Below are 18,649 nucleotides of genomic sequence, written 5' to 3' on the forward strand. Positions count from 1 at the left end.
TCTAAAGTATCCTTTTTTAATTAATTTTTTATTTCTGCCAAACCACATATTTTCAGAAGAACGTCTTTGCATGACAGCAATGAAACCCTTATTAATAATGTGATATTGAGGTCTAGTTCATTCAATCGACAGAATGAGGCAAAATAATTTTCAAAAGGAAAATGAAAGCAGGCAAAACAAACTGGGATCAAAATAGTTAACTTTTTTCCTGGATAAAAATTTCACTAAGTGTGAGTTCATTCAAAACTTGACTGTTTTATCCTCTGTGGTTGCATGCTTCAAAATAATTTAGATATAATTCTCTGTAGTATATGATTATCAACTCTTGAAAAGAATTGAGTTTTCCAGTTAATATGTTGAGTATGTGCTATTTTTAAAGCACTTCATCGTAAAGTAAGAAATGTTGACTTAGAATATTCAAATAGATGTTTCCAGGGTATAAGGAAACATAAACGTAAAAATATTCAAACAGATGTTTTGATATCAGGGCATTTTTATACTACATATATAGTTTTTTGCTCTGTTCGTCCGTCTGACTTTTTTTTCCGCAAAACTTTCACTTTGCAAATAAATTCTGATTGATTGGAAAAAGGATTTTCATATTTTACATATATATTCCTTGTGACAAGATCTTTCTTTGAATACAAACATATGTGATCCCTCGACCCACTTTTGCAAAATTTTATCAAACTTAAACTTTGACAAAAGCTTTTGACCGGTTGGTGCCAGGGCTTCTATACTCTAAATATATCTTCTGTGTGATAAGAAAATCCCTTGAGTTTAAATACTCTTTAACTTCAGACCTAGACCTTGGGGTTTGATCCACGTTTGAAAAACTGAAACCTTGTGACAATTTATTTTGGGTAACAATAAAATTTCACATGGACCTTGGAGTTTGATCTACTTTTTGTCATCTCTCGAGAGAGATGCCACATTAAGTTTAAAACCCGGATGTGAAGTCCCAATGCAAGCTGCCATTGATAAGCTGGTGGCAAATGACGCGATTTCTAAATATAGAAATGCTAGATGTTAACAAATCTTCAAAAAGATATATTAACGACGACGGACCTAATTCATTTCTGCAATAGAGTTTTTATTTAAATTTTGATATGAGGTAAAGTGACTTTTGGTGAGTTAAAATCAATAAAAAAATTATATGGTCATCGATGTAGATTTTTAATGGGGAGCGTTTCAAAAGTTGGTGATGGAAACCAATAATTACTATAGAAAGTAATGGGAAATTGCCAGTGTACGGTATAAAAGTGATCATTAAAAAAATTCTGCAATAGAATTTTTATTCATATTAAAGGATTATGTAAACAAGACAATTTACTAGCAAATTATGCCAAAAAATAAATGGGTCATCGGTCTTAATTTTTCAGGGGGGGGGCATGTCAAACTCTGGTGTAGGGCACATTTTGGGGAAAATTATCATTGAAAATACCTTGGCCAAATAAATTCTGATGTTTCATGTACTTATTCTTTAACTTACTTTAATACTAAATAATGATAATAATTAAAAGTGGTTTGCCAATTTAAAAAAAAAAACTCTAAGGATGGTGTCCAAGTATGATATACGTGAATTATGCGCGTATAATACTCTAGGGATGGTCTCAAAGTATGATTTACGTGATCCGCGTCCTATAGGTCCCTGATGTAACAAATCATTATCTGCAAGCCTGTTCATTTCAGAAGTTTTCTGAGCAAACTAAACTCTAATACATGTACATGTATATGATACAGTGTTTATCAAATTATAGATATGCATAGATGGTAAAAGACCAAGTGAATTTTAAGGAACTGTTTCAAGATAGGACTTTTTGGTTTCTGTCTTGTTCCGACACTTTACTCTGTCTTTATTATCTATATAAACTAGAGCTTATATAAGTCTTTTTTGTACAGGGTTCTGTATTTTTTGGACCAAGAGTTTTAAATTGAAATATGGCAAAATTTGGCATTCATAATCAAAATCATTTTTAATTACTCTGATAGACTCATTTTCCACTAAATATGCTTTAATAGTCAACTTAAAAGACAAAATATAAAATCTATGATTGAATACTGATGTCTTAATCATGTTAATGAACTATGATAAACTGTAGAATAAATATTTAAATTGTAGGAGTATCCTCTTTTCTTATCTTTATAAATTAATAATAATCTACAAATTCCAAGACTTTTGATAGTGATACATGTAAATAGGGAAGAAAATATCCATCAGCTTGTCATTTGGGAATTACTACCCAAAATCTTTACAAAAATATTATTTCAATTGAGAATTCATGTGTCTTTTTACAGGACGTGCATGCTATGGGTAGTAAACTCTACAACCTTTAAAAAAAAACATTTTACAATCATGCACCTGTATTATTTTACCCTGAGGCTGCTCTCATTGTAAAGAATATAAGGAGTTAACACACAAATATAATACTTTATTCATAAAGTATTTCACACTTCAGGAAAAAATGATGACAGGTATAAAAGATGTAACTATGAAGCGTTGAAAAAGTACCATTCAGTATCAAAATGTGCTGAAATATACAAAAATATTTTGTGTTTGTTTATAATGATTTCACTTCATTTACCTATTAGGTATACAAACTTTAATTTTTTTAACCAAAATTTTATTACAGTTTTATTTTTTTCTGATGAGAAATAACAAAAATGTTTTCATGTTTGGTAAAACCGGTTCACACCAACCGTACAAGTAACTACATGTAGAGTACCTAAATATTTCATCACATCTGTAAATGTAATGAGTAATGTACATGCTGTGTAAATGTACAACAACAATATGCAATTTGTTTTATATGAATAGTTTTCCCAGTGGCTAATCATGTATTCTGATGCTGTAACAATACATTTGTGGAAGATGTACAAAAAAGCAGCTTTTAACGCTTTTTAAATCATTATGACATGCTCATGTATTTGAAAAAACAAAATCACTCCTCCCGAAAATTGCTTGAGCTAAGTTTTCATTTACTTTTGTTACATACACCTTTCCGTCTTCATTGTTCTTCCTATGTACGAGTACACAACGAGCCATTATAAAATACATGTAATTGCAACTCTTAATTATGCTTGGAGGTTCCCAATTATGGCCACACCCTACCCCTGGGGGTCATGATTTGAACATTTCAGAATCTTCACTGTATGGGTGTTGTGATCACCCATTTTGTGGAATGCTCCCTCCTGGTTCTTGGGTCGAGGGTTCCAGCCCAAACGGCAACACTAGCACTTGGCACAATAAAGTGAAAGTTGGAGGTCTTGGATGAGACAGTAAAAGTTGAGGTCCCATGTAAGAGCAGGCATTGGCACGCTAAAGAACCTTCACTCCTCACCGGGCCTTAGTGTTGAGCAAAGGTCTAAATTTCAAGTCATTCACTGCATTTTGTGATTTCTCATAAGGGTTAAATAATCTTGCAAGGGATGTTACATGCAAGTTACAACGATCAATTCATGCTTTGATGCCTTGATGGAAATGCTGTAAATTCAAGTAAAATTTCTGCTAAAGATGGGTGCTCCAATAGATGCAGCAATTTGAGTTATATTGTTGTTTCTACCTGGAAAGAAATCCACAAAAAATGATTGTGATATTCAGATAAATAAATATTTAATCATTATCAAGTATACAGTTTACACATGTAACTAGTTATGATGATTTTTTCATTGTCCAAAACTTTGAATTTTATGTATTTTTTCTGAGGGAAAAAATATAAAACGTATTATTAAATATTGTAGTTTAAATATAATCACAATATGGGAACCAACTTAGGATTTACATGATACAAACAATATATAAAATTAAGTACAATCATACATTTCAAAGTTAGGTGAATAAATAGATAGTAAAAAATACATGAATATACTCAAAGTCAAAATGCATATTCAAACCCTAATAAAGCATATGATTAATGAGCATGTGCAGTGTATAAAGAACAGGAGCAGCAAATAAGAACATATTTCACATTTATTCCCTTTTTAAACAAGAGTGGTGTTTTCATTTTTCAAAAGTATCAACACACTCAACTTACCTGATCATGTTGTTTGTACTAAATAAAAACAAACATGTCTTAGCTAGGGTTTTTTTTCAACAGCAGGTATTTCTTCAGTACATGTATCTCTGTAGATTGTTTTCTGTGGTAAAAAAAAAATCAATTATTAAATTTGAAATTCAAAATACATGTGAATATTGTGATGTACAAGATAGCATCATAACGACCAATTAGCATGATTAGTGTGATTCAAGTATACACATTTTTAAAGCTGTTTAATCATGTTAATTTTTTCAAAGCTTTGTGCACTGTAAAAGATATGAAGGCAACTTATAATTTTGGAGGAAACAGTTTTGTGAGATAATTCAGATAAATATAATTATCATAGTTAAAACAAATGATTCAAGGGTTCACTTATATAATATGGCACATAATACATGTAGCATACTTGATTCTGATGATTCAGCACTTTGGTAAAACAGGGAATGACCAGTTCCTATTTAAATCTACACTTAAAAAGTCTAACATTTCCAATATTTTACTGAGTGGTCATTAAAAAAATCAATGTTTGAGCTCGGAGTGAGATATTGGACCTGCCGATGAGATATTGGACCGGTTACATAACACAATGGACAGGATCAGCTAAATCTCATTAGCATTCATTTGTGTTTTACAGTGACGGAATTGACCGATCACAAGTTTCATCAAAGTGCTGGTAAAGGAAATTTAGATTAAGGAAGCCAGCACAAGATACATGTATTTTAAAAAATAAAAGGTACAAGGTACAGTAACAAAACATTTATTAAGTAACTGTTTTCTCAGGCAAAATGTTTTGTTGACCTCTAAAACCAACTGTTTGCCTTCATCTTAACACGTTTCCTTTGAACCCAGTCAATAATATATGTATATTGTGAGATGGTATTGCACTCGCATCAAGACTGGAGGACTGACTGAGCAAAAAAAAATTGAAAGGCTCAGGCATGTCAGGCGGCTTCGACATTGTGTCCTTGGAGATATTTGTATTGAAAGTGGTTTATTCTATGACAAGAAGCTTTTGATGGAGATACTCTGGTGAAGACAGTGAACTATTATACATTTGCAGTCCTTTCTATCTTAGTTATGTTTTACCATAGAACTACAATATTTCTATTTATACTGCTCACAACATAAGCTGGGTTATTTGATTCTATTAGCATGTAGCCAGGTTTATCTGGCTTAGTTCAGCTCGGTCAAATTCTATCAGAATCAACTATGCTTATAAACTAGGCTACCCTAATTAGGAATTGTCCTTAATGCAATTTATGTTGCATCCAAAATCCTTTTTACAAAGTTATTGACAAGATTTGTCTGTGCAGCTATGTTAAGGCTTTCCGAAGCTTTTCAATGCGCTCAAAACATAATATGTCTTTGCGAGGTCGGTTTTGGTTTTAATTTATAAGGATTGAACTTTAGTACTTCCAATTTATATATAGGGTTTCTTCGGCTATATATCAACATATTTGTTATGATATCACATGACGTTCTTGATCACGTGACGGTCATTTATAATTTTTTGAAGTGTTTCATATAAATCGCTCTGGCGCAGCTGATTAACACAATAATTATTTACATATTGTTATATAAATAAACTCATCGTAACCTTGTGTACCCGAAATGTGCTTGGGAAAAGTCATAGTATTACTTGGGTACAAAATATTTCGTGAGAAATTCAACTTACCTACAAATTTGAGGGTATTTTCCACATAGTATCGTAATCTGTATTAAAACAAAGCCAACACATATTTTTCCCAAGCAAGATTCAGTTAGAGAACAACCTCTTCTTAGAGATTTCCACAAAATTTCTCAGATAAATCCTTATTAATCACCTGCGCCAGACTCTTTTATACACACAAAATATTTTCTACCTCCAACCACGGGTATAAAACAGAGTACATTTCAAAAGTATACTTTTCATAAGCATTTTGAACATGCTGAATTTCAATCAAGGGTAGGTAAGCGGTGTATTTTCAAAAAATTCGGACATATAAGACTTAAAAAACCTTTAACGACCCGTGAATTTTGCAATAGCTATCTAGCATTTTACATGCAGCTTGAAATAAAGTGTAAAGTTCATGACACTCTCCCTGTCATGACACCTCAAGTTGGCAGTGACTTGACGTCATTTTCCATTATGACGTCATATTTTGGTAGTTCAGCGAAGTGAAGGCACAGAGTGCACTGCGATTTTCTACGGGAAGCCTTAACCTACCTGCGGCGCATGCATGCATGCATTGAAAAACTGTATTAATATTTATGAATAAATAATACCAAATGTAACATTGAAAAAATATATAGGCCTATATTTAAATACGGTTACCTGTTCCAAATGTTCATTGTTGATGTCAACATGGTCAATCAGAAAGTTTTCGCTTAGGTCCTGGCATTCCTGGTTCTTGGTGTGTTTTCTACTTCATTTACATGTTTACAAACATGCACTTAAAAACTTTTTATGTTCATTAAGTTAAACTCCAGAATGAGATGCCAATATATATCTTAGACATTCTTCAGAAAAGATCGTTCTTTCAAATCGATGACATACCCCTGAGTCTTAAAACGTCTTCAAAAATAATACGGGTACCACAGTTAATCGTCTTCGTCAGAAACATCAACTTGAACTTCATGATCATCGTCTCAAGCCACGGTTACCATTCAGAGTCCGCTCAAAGGCATAGAACCAAGAATGGGAGAGGATCGTACATTTTGGCCGTAGTATACATAAAGCGTTCTCTCGTCGTTTCTTTCTTTTTTATTAACATCATACATATGTGTTTTTGTACACCTAGCCTGGTTCCCTGTCCCTGTTTTGCTTCGTGTACTCCGCGTCGCTGCAAGGATGAGCCAGGGGACCAGGCTATTGTTGATATGCGCTTTCGGTAAATGTCGTAAAAAATAATTTATTTATAGAATCAACAAATGAATATAAATCGAAATGTTTACAATATTCTGGAATTGAGAGGAAACGTTTAAAACTCTTCAAAAGAATTAAAAATGTATATTTTTTTTTTTATCTTTTGCGATACATAGTTACGTCAATCTGATTCAAGGCATATGCGCGGTTTTCTGCGCAGTGGCGCGAAATTTCGAATTAGGTCCGTCGTCCTTAAATGCAACTCTAAATAAAAAAAAAATAAACATGTACTTTGGGAATTCTTAAAAGCCAGATATAAAACAAAACATCTGTAAAGTATCCTGTGAAACGTACAAATCAGTGGTCAGAGACTTGGAGTATAACATTTTAGGAAATCGTTGCCATAGAAACTGAAATGGAGCATCCTGAATACTTCTGAATTCATATAATTTTGATATTCTGCTGATTAAAATAAAATATAAATTGTATATGTAACTTTTGTTGTATTTTTTTTTTCTGCCTTAAGAAGTGTGACATATATTGTGAAACACCTTGTAAGTCTTGTTCTGAATTATTATATCGATGACAAATCATACGCATGACAGTTTATAAATAGAATATAATACGTATTTTGTTTTCCTACTCAATGTTATAGTTTAATCATAATATCCATTATGTCCGTGAAAAGTTGAATTCCTGCCAATTTATTATAAGATTGCAGCAATCGCTGCAGTATTAGCTACAAGATCGCAGCTAATGGTAACCATCTGCATACAAAAGGGTTTCTTCCTGTGAATAATTTTTGTTTCTGCGCGACTTGAAGCAAACCTGCTGCAGAACTGAATCAAACTTTACAGTTTAGTTGTGAAATAATCATGCTTTTCAAGTGAAAAGATTGAATTAAGGTACAATAAGGTAGAATGAATAGAATTAAACCTCACCAGCTTTAGTGCGATACATGTCTCTTCACTCTGTCTTTCCGATCCACTCTAAAAACTATAAATATATGCAAACCTGGATAAAGGCTACAATATGTACGAAATATATCTAGCTATACATGTACAACTAGTTTTCCAAAACAGGAAGATGAAAGTGTAGTATTTATTAAGTGTATATGTACAGGGTGTTTCAGAAAACATGTAAACATTTGCTTTCCTCACTTTATTGATATGCAAGCAGAAATATATAAAAATTCATATTTAGATTATAGTAACTAGGCTTAAGATTTTATTGAAAATAAAAAAAAAATGGGAAATTTTATTATATGAATTAATTATGACGTATATTTGTATAACTAGGTAAAATTTTACAAGTTTTCTTTATTCTTTTGAAACTCTTTATCTATTTGCAGGATTAATTTTATTTTTACAAGATTTATTTTGAAATTAAGCCTTTTAATTCAACATGTTTGTGGATGGTATTAAATGAAACACGAGTAAAATGTAAAAAAAAAAAAAAAATCAAACTGGTTGCATGTTTTCTGTAACACCCTGTTTGTATAAATAAATATGCTGTGAGATTTCAGGAAACAAGCTTTAAAATGCAATGACAGATAAACTTCCTTTTTACTAAGCGTTTTTTTTTTTTTTTTCTTAAAAGCCTTGCAGAGGGGTGGAATAGAGGATAAGGATTAGGCCATTTTTATTTGTTCTGGAGAATTATTTCCCAATGGCATGTACACATGAGTTGTGTAAAATTTCTATGTTTTCTGTCCTACCCCATCCCCAGATCTCAGAAAAAAAATAAGAAAATGATTGCACATACATGTATTTTAAGCCATTTTTTTTTCCAATATGGATTAGCCTGGCCTTTCCTTGCTCTTTAGGGAAAAAAGACAGTGAAATAATTTTTACATGTAAACTTTCTTATCTCGTATCTAAAATCTCTCAGTTATACAAAGATTATATTATTTTTTATGATAAAGCTGATAAATGGTCTATGACAAAAACATTCAAAAAATAAATAAATAAATAAATAAATAAATAAATTAAAGTCTTAAGAATTGTATTACGTATACGACTATGCCCCGAAACATTCCGTATACGAGTGTTCAATATCGAACGCCCGTTGTAAACAAAAAATGTCGCCTGGTCAACTGCATGTTCAACGGCAATATTAATAAAGGGTATGGTAAGTCTATTTTCTCAGAAAAATTGAAATTATTAATTATTAAGTACCACTTCATCTCAATAATACCGATACTGTAAAATTCTCATTAATTTTGGGTTATTTAATTGAAATAATTAATATAAATAAATGGTAAATGTTATCTAAGTAATAAAGGTTAAATAAATAAGTAAATGCATTTGTACACGCAGCCTGAAAATGTAGAAAATACTGAGTAGTGTTGTATGAAGAATGTGAGTTTAAAAGTGCTGAAAGATAAGGTATACAGTGCCAACCAGACTCAAACTGACACAAAGCAGTCCAATGCTAAGTAAAACTGAAAATTTTTGCTGTAATTCAAATTATGTCCGTTGTTATGACAAGTTACGAAAAGTCAGTCCGTTGTCATCAGTCCGTTGTCAGAATTGTACAGTATACAACATTTGTACACTACTGTTTAATGCATTCTATTTATCAATTATACCTGAAAATAGAGGGAAAAGATGTTGGAAAGGAAAACCGGTCACACATTTATCATTTCGCCGAACGAATATGTAATTTGTCCGAATAAAAATCTAATTTGTCCGAATGAATATCTAATTTGTCTGACCGAACAAATATCTAATTTGTCCGAATGAATATCTAATTTGTCTGAACAAATATCTAATCTGTCCGAACAAATATCGAATTTATATTATTCGTCCTAGCAAATAAATATTTTTTTATCTGACCCTCCAACAGCGCCGTAGGTTTCGAACAAGTGCTATTGATAGAAAATTTAAAAGCATGTTTCATCGATAACATGGGACTGATTTCTATGAGAAAACCTTAATAATTTAAATTAAATTCAAAGGACCAATCTCATTATAAAACAAAAATAATTGAATATATCATTGGGTGGACGATTTAATGGCAAAGGAATTTAAGATTTTCCTGAGCTTCAAAGTTAGACTTTTAAGGGTGAACACCTTTGCAGCACGAAGCGCATGCAGTGGTTTAGTCTAAGAGCATTTCACTCGATCTAGTGTGGAGGAGCAAGAAAATTGATCCTTACGTCACTGGTTCGAATTTCAACGCGGACGTCGAGACCGGTATAATTCCCGTATCATAGTAGTCAGACGTTGGTACGAAATAAATCTTTTTTTTCTGTTCTATGTCCACAGGTGCCGAGTACAGATCTAAACCATGCCTCAATAGGCAGTCAGTAGTGTTCAATAGACATGAAGCAAGCAAGCAGCCAACCAACAGACTTCGGCATCGAGTATTTTTTAACTCATAAAATTATCTTTACTTCTTTACGAATAGTAAAATAAAACGCACACTATTCAGTATGTTTATTATGGTTTTTTTTTTTTTTTTATTTTTTGTTACTGCTGATATGCACACCAAAATACATGCACGTACCTAGTAGAATTGGAATTGAAATTACTTTATTGAAGTTTTTTAAATTTCAAATTTTAATTCAAAGTTTAAGTTTGGGACATCTTCCGATATTATGTGCCTTAAGAATAAATAAATCTGATCATTTCCGCACCATACATAGACAGATTTACATGTTAAGACAAGTGACACCGGACCATATCAACTTAACATGTACTGACAACGGCCATTTTGCTTATAAATTTCAAATTCTCATATAGTATGCATATGCGTTCTGCAAAAGGCTGTTTTTGTCTAATGAAATGAAAATAGAGCTACTTTTCAAACTACGAAATTAAAGTGCTTTTTAAATAGATTGATGAAGAAAAATATTTTTTTTCACCGCACATCCATGCTTTTTCACCATGGTATGTATTCGCCAATCAAAACTACTCAGAATATATATAGGATAACAGAGACATAACTTTTTGTCATGAACACTGAATGCTGTATCGGTTTCCAAATACTTTTAAGTGTATTCCTGGAATTGAACAAAAACATGATTTTTTATGCATTCAGTAAAAAGTTTTGTATATTTTGAATGACACCGGACGGACATTATGTTAACCTCACCTGTGGGGTCATGACAACGAACCAATTTTAGTGCTTAATTAACTTTAAAGGTCTCTGACAACGGTGCTGTAAAGGAACTTAACGTGTTCCTGGCCGTGAACTTGTCAATGAATTATTTCTTTTTTATCAGAATCAGTTTAAATAGATTTTATAATTATAGAGCAAGGCCGATTCCCATACTATACTCTGAATGCATTTTTCTCACTGGAAAGTCCTGGGGCTTTCGAAAAATTCTTTGTAAAATTTTGCCGAGTATTATATTTCAGTCATGATTATTTTCACTGACTTGCTTATTTGATTATCGTCAGATTCTTTATGTAACAGAAAACAATAACACTCAGTTTTAAGTGTTTTATATAAGTGTGCATCTGTAAAACACGCGAATGGAACCCCAGATTCTGTTTAAAATTAATCAATAAATCTATACACATTTATTGAAACACAGATATTTTGCAGTTCATAGATTGAAAATAGTGTTATTGTTGACCAGCGTGTTCAGTGATGTGTAACACTGATACCATTCATTGACTTTCTGCTTATCATGTCCAAAGGCGACTGAGACCTCAAGTTTTGACACCACACAATTCCCGATATTTTTAAATGTTTATTTTCTAAATAAATGTACCTTTTTAATAACTTGTTGATAAATTAAAAACTAATCTTATAAATAAATCCCAAAATACATGTACTTGTTCACATTGCTTATATGACGGAAGAATAGCAGAATAATTTTATTTCATGGTCATTTAATAAAATTAATTATTAGGTTTTATTTGAGGGCGGTAAAAAATAGCGCTCTTTAAGCACAGGGGGTGGAGCTATCATGTAAATCAGAACATTTTTTACGCATGAGTGAACAAAGCAGTCCCAGAAAGCAGTCCCGGAAACTGTTGAGAATGCTGGGTCTGCTTTATAGAGCAGTCCCAAAGCAGTCTCAAAGCAGTCCCATAGCAGTCCCACAGCAGTCCCAAAGCAGTCTTTGGGACTGCATGCTTTCTGGGACTGCTTAGGTGTCAGGTTGGGTCTGGTTGGTACTGTACCTCTGAGCACTTAAGTACAAACCTTGCAAATCGAATTAATTACATGCCTTTAAATTGAGGGGAAAATATTCTCAATACTACTGATTTAGAAAAAAATACTTTTTGACTTGGCACCTGATCCCACCTCTATTGTTTTAAATATCAGTGTTTGCTCTGCTCCTAATTTGCATTGTTTGAATGGACTTTTGTTTGAGCTTGAATAATTACAGTTCGCTCTCTCCATATATTTCATTGAAAGAAAACTTACATTTCAAAAGATACCGTCTATAAGCCTATTAAGCTTCGTCAGAAGATATTTGTGCGTTGTCTTAATTGACCATTTTTCTAACAAAATATGGCAAATTTGATAATTTCTCGTAATAGCAGGTTTTTTCTTAAAGTTGCATAATGAGTCAAAACCATGTGTTTCTTTTAAGAAAATTAATTGTAACACAAAACAAAAGATTTCTGTGAAATATGAATATAGCGAAGTTTTGACAACTCAACTGCACTGTAAAGCAAGAAAAAAAACTCAAAAATATAAGTGCCGGAAAAACAAATGTTGTATCTATCGCTTTGTTTTTATCGTCAATGTCAACAATGTCAAGGTCAAGCGTCCTCTATTTTTAGCGTGAAACTCGTAAACAACATTGAATTGGGGCAAGCAGAAGTAAGGATTAAGTTTGATTATCTTTTTTGAAGATTGTTTCAAGATTCTAGGTCATCCGACATTTATATCTATGGAATTGAAACCATGGTGAATTCTTTAACTTTTCAGCGCATGCATACAATAAAGAGGAAGAAGTGAAGCAATATTTTTGTGATGGGTTATACAAAGATTTTTTTTACTTTTATTTTTCTCCATTAAATTAGATTTTTTAGGTTCTGAAATCTGTAATTTTCTGAAACCTAATATCTTCAAGTACTGAACAAAATTTGCCTGTATCATGCAAAAATTCTACTGTTGTCAATTTTCCCGTTTGTCTGTCACAGTGTCACTTTAAAATTTCCAGTCAAGCACACAAACACACAAAAAATGTGATGATGCTGCCATTTTTTTTTTCTCATATGAGCATAGGGCCATTTTCGAAAGTTTTTGTTATATTTTTCATATCTTTTGTAATTGTTTTTTGTAATACAATATGTGACCTAATTACTTTGCGTAAAAATGTAATAAAATAGTTCGGATGCAGCCATCTTGTGTTCTACAAGTGTTTTCTAATTTGCTTTACGTCAGTTTTCCTTATCAATAAATAAATGAAACATCATTCTTTTGTTTTCTGTCTATTACCAGAGCACTTTCATGTTTCTGTTAGAACCCAACACTTGTTTTACCACGTGTTAGTTTGACACCAGATACAGTGGCTGCAACGTTATTGTTGACAAACCAATCGTTTAGAATCGTTCGTGTAACGTGCGAGATCGTGCGTGTATCAGACTCAATCGTTTGCAGTTTTAATTGTGCGTGATCGTGCGTTAAGAAACGTGTAAATTTCGTTTTGTAAGTTTTTATCGGAATGTTATTTATTATACAAGCATTTCGCTTGTCTAAATTTTTTTCAATCCAAATTAAATGAATGAAAGGCAATTTACATAATTGAAAGCAGAACGAACTAATTATCGCTTGGAAATAAGCAATATAGTAAGTCGTACAATATTGTGTTCTCGTCAAATCGCGTGATTTTTTGTGATAAACCGTACTTAGATGTTTAAGGATTTTTTTTTTCTCTAATGTTAATCATGTCTACTGCTAATTATGGTCAAGATATTTTTAAAATCAATAGATCAAAAAAAGATATTTTTACAAATAAATAAATATACAACTCTCTACGCTTACATAAATATTTAGTCCGCGAATGTACATGTACACGACATGATTGTCGGGGTTTCGTTTATCAGTGTTTATCTCTGGAGCTTACTTTTAACTATTTTTATAATTTCTGCAAATAAATGATTTGTAAAATAATTGTTGATTTTAGAGATTCACAAATGGAAACATGGATTAAACTTATAATTTAATTCATTTTCATGCCAATTTTCTTCAGACTTATCCCTTCCTGCATATTATGAAATCTAATTCAATCAAAACTCACGGTCCATCTACATGTACAAGTACATCTTCTGATAGAAAGAAAAAAACAACAGTTTTCTTAAGTCGGAGAATTATGTAAATAATTATTTGTTATCTAATGTATTTAGTTTCAGAAATATCCATTTCTATTTTTTTCTATTATTTTTCAAAGTCGATGAAATAATATCAATAATTATTTGAAATCTAAAATAAATATTAAGGCTTATTTCGTTTTGAAAATATCCATTCCTAAAGAATTTGAACTATTTTGCGTGAAGAATCGTGCGTTTGCGTTAACAATCGTGTAAGATCGTGTAACGTGTAGAATCGTGTGCGTGAGGGATCGTTCGTGTAACAGGATTTATCGTGCGTTAATCGTGCGGAATCGTTCGTGTAACGTGATCGTTCGTGTAAGTTGTCAACAATAACGTTGCAGCCACTGTACTCCTGTATACTTATAACTAATATATCGATAAGAGAACATCCCCAATTGTATCTAACATCATCTGATGTTTACCTGGAAAGGGAAGCCATACATTTTGATGTATAAAATGAATAACACGCAGTAAGTCATTAATTTTCGAAAAAAAGTTTCATGCATGGGTCCGGGGGTGGGGGGTGGGGGGGGGGGGTGGAGGGGATCCGGACCCCTGTTAAGTGAAGTTAATATGAACCTTTTAAGAGGTGACCGATTCTCTACATTGGGTCAAATGAAAAATATACCCTCAGGAAACAAAAGTAAATATAACGCTTACTGACATTATGTGCCGTTGCATTTTTCAGATTACGGTATCTTTGGTGGGGGGCAGGGGGCATGAAATTTAAAACAGAAAACAAATTCTAAAGAAAAAAATCAACCAAATTTTGTGTACTCTTTTATATTTTTAATACAGAAAATATAAAACATGGTTCAGAAATACCTCCATTTTATTTTTTTTATATTTTCAATTTCAATTGTCTAATAAATATTCACTTCTTATAAAATGTTAGTGGCAACATACATAATTCTTTGTAAGTACCTGACTGTCTGAGCAATAAGCTTGAGTGGTCTTTTCATATCACCCGTTGTCCGGTATCCGTTCCCTCTTGAAACTTAATATTTTTTTTTTCAATTTCCTTCTAGAACTTCAGCGCTGAATACATGTACAGCAAGAGTTGGCACAAAGCATCCTTGGGATTAGGGAATTTCGATTTGCAATGAGGGTATCTTCAGCAGTAAAGAAGCATTTTTTCCTTCAAATCAAAGAACTTGTGGGAAGGGTGGAGCAGAAATCGAAGTTTTATATGGAAATAAAAAGCTTTCAAAAAAATTTTGAAAAATTCTTCTCCAGAAAAGTTGCATTATATTTTTATTAATATTTCAGACTATTTCTGATGGATTGCAAACAAAGAGTTAAAAAAGAAATAGACGCAACACTAACAACAAGTTGATTGTATTCACAAACCTTTCAGCGGTTACTTCAATATGAAACATGCCTCGGCCCTTCTGAAAAACAAAAAGGATTTTCAAAAAGTTTGTACTCCCTAATCCCGTGTGTAGAAGTTCCAAGTTGCATTTGGAATTTCCAAGTTAATCACTTGGAATTCTTCATTTTGAATTTCCAAATCACCATTCGGAGTATTGGAACAAATTTCCAAATGGTTCCAAATGACTTCCAAGTTACTTCCAAGTTGTTTCCGAATGACTAAAACTCAGATTTTTCTAGAAATTTCCAAATGACTTCCGAATGACTATTACAAATGTGATTCAACAAATAAAAACAAGATTTCATTGCCTTATATTTAAACATGTTGTTCAGATAACAAACAACCAGCGATTTGATAATATATATCATAAAAAACACTATTCTTTTGGCATCATTTAATGTTTGATATTCATTGCATTTGAAAAAGACAAACCTTCCTGGTTAAAGATTATCGTGTAAAACTGTTTTAATTAAAATATTCACCGATATTTTTGCAAAATTCAAATCCAAGTCACAAATGAAGAATAGCGATAATTTAGGTATTTCCTGGCTTCATGTATTTACGGAAGTAATAAAAGTCGAACACTTTGTATTATCATCAGAACATGCACTGACAAAAGACACTTTTCACAGTTTCAGCAATGATCAATCCGACAGTGTCTAACTGTTTTTTTTTTTTTTTTTTTCAAAGAGGAGTGCGGCATAAAATGAAGATTTAGATACCACCGAGTCATGAACTTAAAAGATGTTAATTATCTACATTGCACTACATATACTTCATAGAAGATCAATCCTCTTTTAATGCGATCATGATGATGATGCAACACTGTTTAGGTTTGAACCGCCTGATTTCAAAATTCACGAGGTCGAGCCCGAGACAAGTCTCCTCGAACCAGATCACCTGACAACATAACATCTGCTCATTAAACATATAGACTAAGTTTCATCTCTGCACTTCCAAATGGTTCCAAATAGATTCCAAATTAAATTCAGATTCTTCCAAATAAAATTCTTCCGAATGACTTGGAAGTACTTGGAATTCCAAATGCTTCCAAATACTTCCAAGTAATTCCAAGTGACTTCCGAATGAGAATCGACGGGGAGTTGGAACTTCTACACACGGGTGTATTCATTACATAAAATTCATCCCCACCTTAATCCCAGGTTCGCCAACATCTTAGACTGAAAAGAGTTTCAATACAATTCCTGCTTTTGGAATGCTTCCAAATCAATAACAACGTCTTACATGTAGCGTCGAACTGCTTCTCTTGATTTTTCTTTTTTTTTCTTTATTTGGTCACATGTAAAAATTTTTCTTTGCTATCTATTTCTTGTCTTTAGACACAGTGAGATTAATTCAAACTTTCGGGAATCTGTCGAAACTGAGGATACTTGCACATATATATTTTCTGAATATGTCGTCCTTAGAGTACATTATTTTTAATAAACCAACCCTAGTGTTTTCTTTTCTTGATTATCTCTCCCAAGAAAAGGAAACTGGCTATCACTTTAAAATGAATTTCCTCTACCTACGAAGGTGTACATTGTAAAGATTTGGTTGAACTTTTCTTAATGATTTTAGAGAAGTTGAATATATGTTAAGTCTACAGACAGACGCCGGAAAACAGATGATCAGAAACAAAGCTTATTTGAGCTTACAGCTCAGGAAAGGTAAAACGTTTTAGAATTAAAAGTCTGCAAGAGTACATACTTTTTGTTTGATGAATCATCAGCCGTTATTACTCCAGTATTCCATAACCAACAGGTCTGGAGTTCTTCGATTGTCAATTTTTCGTGCACACTATATACATTGTCTAATGCAAGTCTGAGACGATCAATATTAATTACGTTCAGAAACATTGTTGCATTGTCTATGTCAATGTCATTACATAGAACTGATATATAGGGTGTAAGTAACATTCCAGTTTTTTTTTTCTTTTCCTGACACTTATGTTTACTAGTAATTAGTTATGAAATTCTGAGTATGTACTTGGTTTAAAAAAATAATAATTTAGAACCTCTTCTCTGTAAACACTTAAGGCCCATTGACCTTAAAGATTACTCTCGCTACATGGAGAGTCAACAATTTGGTGAGACATGACTAAGCATGAAGCCAATTAAAACGATACGTTTTGGTAGGGGAAATTTGTTACATGTAATAATGACCACAAAAGAAATGTTTCTTAGATGTTCCATATCGCCCGTCTATCTGTTTTCTGAAACGTCAAAATTGTTCGCAAGTGTGAAAAGGCGAAAATAGCCCTGTATACAGTATATATATATACAGTATTTCCTTGTATATATCCGATCAAGAGTGAGAAGACTGTTTCAAGTGCAGAGGCTTAAAATTATTTTCATTGTTGTCAAATCATAGATAGCCAAATATTAAAATAAATTTACTAAAATGGGTTATAGAGAGTACGGAAATGGAAGTATAAAAATAAAGTACATGCAATTTTATTTTTTATACATTGACGCAGCAATGTATTGTGCTTATCTAAATATGTGAAAAAATCGTGTGTTTCAATCATTATTCTAAATATTGCATATAAAATTCTCCACATTATTAAGATTGTTGCTTGCTCAAATGTTAGACTATGAAAGTAGACTTTTAGAATAGTATGATCCAAAACAAAATGATTTTACTTTTGACGGATCCTTGAAAAAGATTTATTTAATTAAACTGTAAAAAATAAAAGACCTTATACAGCCGCCGAGGACAGATGACAATCCGCACAGAGCATGCAGATGAAACAATTGGATGTAAATAAAACAAGATATATTTGTAGAACTCTGATGCCCGCGTATGCATACGACAACTTATGGCGAAGTTTAAAGTTTCTCAAATACAATATCAAAGTCAAACTCCAAGTTCAAGAAATTCATAATGTTGTTGTTCTAAGAAAAGACTCGTCTCAAAAGTCTTGTCAAAAGAAATACAAAGGTGAAACATAATAGCCCTACTTCTAACTGCTCAAAAGCTTTGTCAAAGGTTAAAGTATTTCAAAAGTATGTCAACCACTAAGGTCGAGATCAATAGGTCATAATTATTGGTATCCGAAGGAAGGTTTTGTAGCAAGAAATACACCTGTAAAATACGAAAACCCTTGTTG

General features: G+C 32.3%; 1 long non-coding RNA gene across 2 annotated transcripts; it reads right to left on the reverse strand.

Annotated features, from left to right (window-relative positions):
* Nucleotides 1-2,476: 2,476 nt before the first annotated feature.
* LOC133203871 (uncharacterized) lies at nucleotides 2,477-17,337 on the reverse strand. Of its 2 annotated transcripts, none has more exons than XR_009723491.1 (7): nucleotides 17,248-17,337; nucleotides 15,516-15,556; nucleotides 15,090-15,303; nucleotides 7,824-7,878; nucleotides 6,574-7,146; nucleotides 4,035-4,137; nucleotides 2,477-3,563 (listed from the first exon to the last, which is right to left on the reverse strand). It is a non-coding gene; the product is annotated as an uncharacterized LOC133203871 (long non-coding RNA). The 2 variants fall into 2 exon arrangements; XR_009723490.1 differs by having other exon boundaries at nucleotides 6,352-7,146.
* Nucleotides 17,338-18,649: the final 1,312 nt, after the last annotated feature.

The sequence above is a fragment of the Saccostrea echinata genome, unplaced genomic scaffold (assembly GCF_033153115.1).
Source record: "Saccostrea echinata isolate AGI-Se365-2 ecotype Australia unplaced genomic scaffold, CSIRO_AGI_Sech_v1 ptg000052l, whole genome shotgun sequence".
Taxonomy (NCBI): Eukaryota; Metazoa; Mollusca; class Bivalvia; order Ostreida; family Ostreidae; genus Saccostrea; species Saccostrea echinata.